Below are 6,368 nucleotides of genomic sequence, written 5' to 3' on the forward strand. Positions count from 1 at the left end.
ATTCAGGGTAAGTTTGGCCTTATCTGAGTGAAGGACATAGGGTAATTGGCAAAATGTTAAAGAAATCAATATCTAAAGGACAGACTTAAATAGTGAAATGTGCCATCTTTATCAAGCAGAAGCTATACCACATTCACTACAACGTAGTGAAGAGAGTCAGATAAATTCAAAGAGTCAAAATGAAGCTGGAGTGTTATCGTATCGTATTGCTACTGTAGCGTCTGGCTTGCCCTAATGTACCTTTGGAGCTTGAATGAATCCAGACGATATTTCATGTGAATGTAGAATGTTGGAAAGCTCCAAGAAGTAAGACTGATGATCCCTTTGTGGATTTTTCAATAGCAGGTGAAACGTCTGCCCAGCAGTCCCTGTTCTATGTAGGAGTTGGGGAAGCCCTGTTGCTGGTGTTCTCCTTTGCCTCCTTTTTATTTTGGAGATTTTACTCCACCAAGAGGTGAGCACGATGATAAAACACCATAAGTTACTGATCTTATAAACACTTCCATAACCAATACTGCACACCACACTGAGTGTACCAAACATTGCCCTCAGAACAGCCTCAATTGGTCGGGGCATGGACTCTACAAGGTGTCGACAGCGTTCCACAGGGATGCTGGCGCATGTTGACTCCAATTCTTCCCTTAGTTGAGTCAAGTTGGCTGGATGTTCTTTGGGTGATGGACCATTTTTGATTCACACGGGAAACTGTTGAGCGTGAAAAACCCAGCAGCGTTGCAGTTCTTGACACAATATACTACCATATCCCGTTCAAAGGCACTTATTCAAAGACAATATTTTGTCTTGCCCATTCACCCTCTGAATGGTACACATACACAATCCATGTCTCAATTGTCTCAAGGCTTAAAAATCCTTCTTTACCTGTCTCCTCCCCTTCGTCTACACTGATTGAAGTGGATTTAACAAGCGACATCGATAAGGGATCCTAGATGTCACCTGGTTAGTCCATGTCATGTGTTTCCCTGAAATACTTTATTTTGACATTTTTATTTTGACATTTTATTGACAGTTGCATATCAGAATATGAGATGGTAGTGTTTATTGGGGATCCAGGCGAGAGAGTGATTGGCGGAACGGGGGATCAAACCGTTGTGGTCCAAGGACAGCAGTTTTTCAAACAGCTTATTCACTATACACTTATACACAGCTTACACACGTATACACATTTATCAGGTATCAAGGTAAGACCCAGGTGCAGACTGTGTCGAAGTAACAATGTTTATTACAGCAACAGAGGAAAAGGTACAGGACGGCAAGCAGGCTCAGTAATCCAGAGGTGGGTCGAAGGTATAGGACGGCAGGCAGGGTCAGCAGACGGGTCAGGCGGGTGGAGGAGAGAAGAGAGACTGGGGATAAACAGGAGCTGATACAAAAACGCTGGTTGGCTTGACAAACAAGATGAACTGGCAACAGACATAAATACGCGGGATAATGGGTGACACCTGGAGGGGGGTGGAGACAATCACAAAGACAGGTGAAACAGATCAGAGTGTGATAACATTTACATTTGAGTCATGTCACAGATTCTCTTATCCAGAGCGATTTTAAAGTAGTGAGTGCATACATTTTTGTACTGGTCCCCCACTTCCGGCGCCGACAGAGATGGCTGCCTCGCTTCGCGTTCCTAGGAAACTATGCAGTCTTTTTGTTTTTTTACATGTTATTTCTTACAATGGTACCCCAGGTCATCTTAGGTTTCATTACATACAGTCGAGAAGAACTACTGAACATAAGAGCAGCGTCAACTCACCATCAGTACGACCAAGAATATGACTTTCGCGAAGCGGATCCTGTGTTCTGCCTTTCACCCAGGACAACGGAATGGATCCCAGCCGGCGACCCCAAAAAACGACTTCGTAAAAGGGGGAAACGGAGCGGTCTTCTGGTCAGACTCCAGAGACGGGCACATCGTGCACCACTCCCTAGCATTCTTCTCGCCAATGTCCAGTCTCTTGACAACAAGGTTGATGAAATCCGAGCAAGGGTAGCATTCCAGAGGGACATCAGAGACTGTAACGTTCTTTGCTTCACGGAAACATGGCTCACTGGAGAGATGCTATCGGAGTCGGTGCAGCCAACTGGTTTCTCCACGCATCGCGCAGACAGAAACAAACATCTTTCTGGTAAGAAGAGGGGCGGGGGCGTATGCTTCATGGTTAACGTGACGTGGTGTGATCATAACAACATACAGGTACTCAAGTTCTGTTCACCTGATTTAGAATTCCTCACAATCAAATGTCGACCGCATTATCTACCAAGGGAATTGTCTTCGATTATATTCCCCCCCAAGCAGACACACCGATGGCTCTGAACGAACTTTATTTGACTTGACTCTTTGCAAACTGGAATCCATTTATCCGGAGGCTGCATTCATTGTAGCTGGGGATTTTAACAAGGCTAACCTGAAAACAAGACTCCCTAAATTTTATCAGCATATCGATTGCGCAACCAGGGCTGGAAAAACCTTGCATCACTGCTATTCTAACTTCCGCGACGCATATAAGGCCCTGCCCCGCCCTCCTTTCGGAAAAGCTGACCACGACTCCATTTTGTTGATCCCTGCCTACAGACAGAAACTAAAACAAGAAGCTCCCGCGCTGAGGTCTGTTCAACGCTGGTCCGACCAATCTGATTCCACACTCCAAGACTGCTTCCATCACGTGGACTGGGATATGTTTCCTATTGCGTCAGACAACAACATTGACGAATACACGAATACGCTGATTCGGTGAGCGAGTTCATTAGAACATGCATTGAATATGTCGTTCCCATAGCAACGATTAAAACATTCCCAAACCAGAAACCGTGGATTGATGGCAGCATTCGCGTGAAACTGAAAGCCCGAACCACTGCTTTTAATCAGGGCAAGGTGACCGGAAACATGACCGAATACAAACAGTGTAACTATTCCCTCCGCAAGGCAATCAAACAAGCTAAGCGTCAGTATAGAGACAAAGTAGAATCTCAATTCAACGGCTCAGACACAAGAGGTATGTGGCAGGGTCTACAGTCAATCATGGATTACAAGAAGAAAACCAGCCCCGTCACGGACCAGGATGTCTTGTTCCCAGGCAGACTAAATAACTTTTTTGCCCGCTTTGAGGACCATACAGTGCCACTGACACAGCCCGCAACTAAAACATGCGGACTCTCCTTCACTGCAGCCGATGTGAGGAAAACATTTAAACGTGTCAACCCTCGCAAGGCTGCAGGCCCAGACGGCATCCCCAGCCGCGCCCTCAGAGCATGCGCAGACCAGCTGGCTGGTGTGTTTACGGACATATTCAATCAATCCCTATCCCAGTCTGTTGTTCCCACATGCTTCAAGAGGGCCACCATTGTTCCTGTTCCCAAGAAAGCTAAGGTAACTGAGCTAAACGACTACCGCCCCGTAGCACTCACTTCCGTCATCATGAAGTGCTTTGAGAGACTAGTCAAGGACCATATCACCTCCACCCTACCTGACACCCTAGACCCACTCCAATTTGCTTACCGCCCAAATAGGTCCACAGACGATGCAATCTCAACCACACTGCACACTGCCCTGACAAGAGGAATACCTATGTGAGAATGCTGTTCATCGACTACAGCTCGGCATTTAACACCATAGTGCCCTCCAAGCTCGTCATCAAGCTCGAGACCCTGGGTCTCGACCCCGCCCTGTGCAACTGGGTTCTGGACTTCCTGACGGGCCCCCCCAGGTGGTGAGGGTAGGCAACAACATTTCCACCCCGCTGATCCTCAACACTGGGGCCCCACAAGGGTGCGTTCTGAGCCCTCTCCTGTACTCCCTGTTCACCCACGACTGCGTGGCCATGTACGCCTCCAACTCAATCATCAAGTTTGCGGATGACACAACAGTGGTAGGCTTGATTACCAACAACGACGAGAAGGCCTAAAGGGAGGAGGTGAGGGCCCTCGGAGTGTGGTGTCAGGAAAATAACCTCACACTCAACGTCAACAAAACTAAGGAGATGATTGTGGACTTCAGGAAACAGCAGAGGGAACACCCCCCTATCCACATCGATGGAACAGTAGTGGAGAGGGTAGTAAGTTTTAAGTTCCTCTGCATACACATCACAGACAAACTGAATTGGTCCACCCACACAGACAGCATCGTGAAGAAGGCGCAGCAGCGTCTCTTCAACCTCAGGAGGCTGAAGAAATTCGGTTTGTCACCAAAAGCACTCACAAACTTCTACAGATGCTCAATCGAGAGCATCCTGTCGGGCTGTATCACCGCCTGGTACGGCAACTGCTCCGCCCACAACCGTAAGGCTCTCCAGAGGGTAGTGAGGTCTGCACAACGCATCACCGGGGGCAAACTACCTGCCCTCCAGGACACCTACACCATCCGATGTCACAGGAAGGCCATAAAGATCATCAAGGACAACAACCACCCGAGCCACTGCCTGTTCACCCCGCTATCATCCAGAAGGCGAGGTCAGTACAGGTGCATCAAAGCTGGGACCAAGAGACTGAAAAACTGCTTCTATCTCAAGGCCATCAGACTGTTAAACAGCCACCACTAACATTGAGTGGCTGCTGCCAACACACTGACTCAACTCCAGCCACTTTAATAATGGGAATTGATGGGAAATGATGTAAAATATATCACTAGCCACTTTAAACAATGCTACCTAATATAATGTTTACATACCCTACATTATTCATCTCATATGTATATGTATATGTATATGTATATGTATATGTATATGTATATGTATATACTGTACTCTATATCATCTACTGCATCTTTATGTAATACATGTATCACTAGCCACTTTAACTATGCCACTTTGTTTACATACTCATCTCATATGTATATACTGCACTCAATACCATCTACTGTATCTTGCCTATGCCGCTCTGTACCATCACTCATTCATATATGTACATATATGTACATATTCTTTATCCCCTTACACTTGTGTCTATAAGGTAGTAGTTTTGGAATTGTTAGCTAGATTACTTGTTGGTTACTTATTACTGCATTGTCGCCACCCCCCTCCAGGTGTCTCCTTTCGCTACACTCGCATTAACATCTGCTAAACATGTGTATGTGACAAATAAAATTTGATTTGATTTGATTTTTGAGCATCGAACCCACAACCCTGGCGTTGCAAACGCCATACTCTACCAACTGAGCCACTCAGGACACTAAAAGGACATTATCATCATTTTCACACTATTATTCCAATCGAATAGTGTGGAAATATATATATTAAACATTGGAAAATCACGTTTTGGACTGCACTACACATTAAACTATAATGTCAGCGATGTCTAATAATAATAATAATAACTGTGGTTTTCCCATCACAGAAGAGATTGCCGCGTTGCACTGGAGGAGGTTGAACTGAAGGGGGCACTGCAGGTTATACACCATGAGCCTACTGACTGCGCAGGTAATACACTCACTCTGATGGTGTCAGAAGAGGACTCCCCCTATAATGTGTGTGACACCGGGTACAGTGTTCAAAATGTTCAAAATGGCTGTCTCCTCCTTTGTATAAAGCTGGGAGGATAATATTGGAGATGGGAGATATTAAAAAACACACTAGCACACAGACTAATAGATATGGAAAGATGTTCATTAGAACAAGAGGTCAGTGAGAAATGGACTCGAGAACATCTTTGAATGATCATCATAGAATCATTTCCTGTGTTTGTTTAGGCAGCCCAGATGCCCCTTGTTCACTGGATTTGAGGTCTATGAGGCCTGGAGCTAAATAACTGAGAGACAGACACACAATCAGTTCTGTTTCACCCTCTGCGTTGGTACAGTTCACTGGTGTATTTATTTATAATACAGGTTTTTTCTCCTTGAATTCTGGGCATGAATGTTAATACTTAATTAAGCTCCTTATTGACTGATCAAACCAAGTTATCTAATATGCATGCATGGAATGTGTAAATAATAATATTGTAATTACTTGGCAACAGATCATTTTGAATAAATTAAAAGTGATCATCAGTGGCTGCGATGTCATGATGATACTGCGTATGTATGTTGACATTGTGTGTGTCTGTGTGCATGTGCATGTGAGTGCATGTCATTGCGTGCGTGAGAGAGCGAGATGGAGAGAGGGAGTTCATTTAAGCCATGCGTGTGGGCATGTATCTGAACGTGTATCTGCTCTCATGGCCATACCCAGGTGACAGTTGCCTCCTCCAACTGAAAGAAAGTGTGAGCTTCAGCATGTTGCATTGACCACCCCCAGTTCTGCAAGCCTCTGCACATTCACAGTTCTAGAACACCAGATACAACAACAGAAAGGAGACCAAGGCACACCGGTGGCGGCCTCATCCCCCCCCCCAATCCACCACTGTCCCATACTATCAACCCA

Source organism: Oncorhynchus kisutch, linkage group LG13, assembly GCF_002021735.2.
Source record: "Oncorhynchus kisutch isolate 150728-3 linkage group LG13, Okis_V2, whole genome shotgun sequence".
In the NCBI taxonomy this organism is placed as follows: domain Eukaryota; kingdom Metazoa; phylum Chordata; class Actinopteri; order Salmoniformes; family Salmonidae; genus Oncorhynchus; species Oncorhynchus kisutch.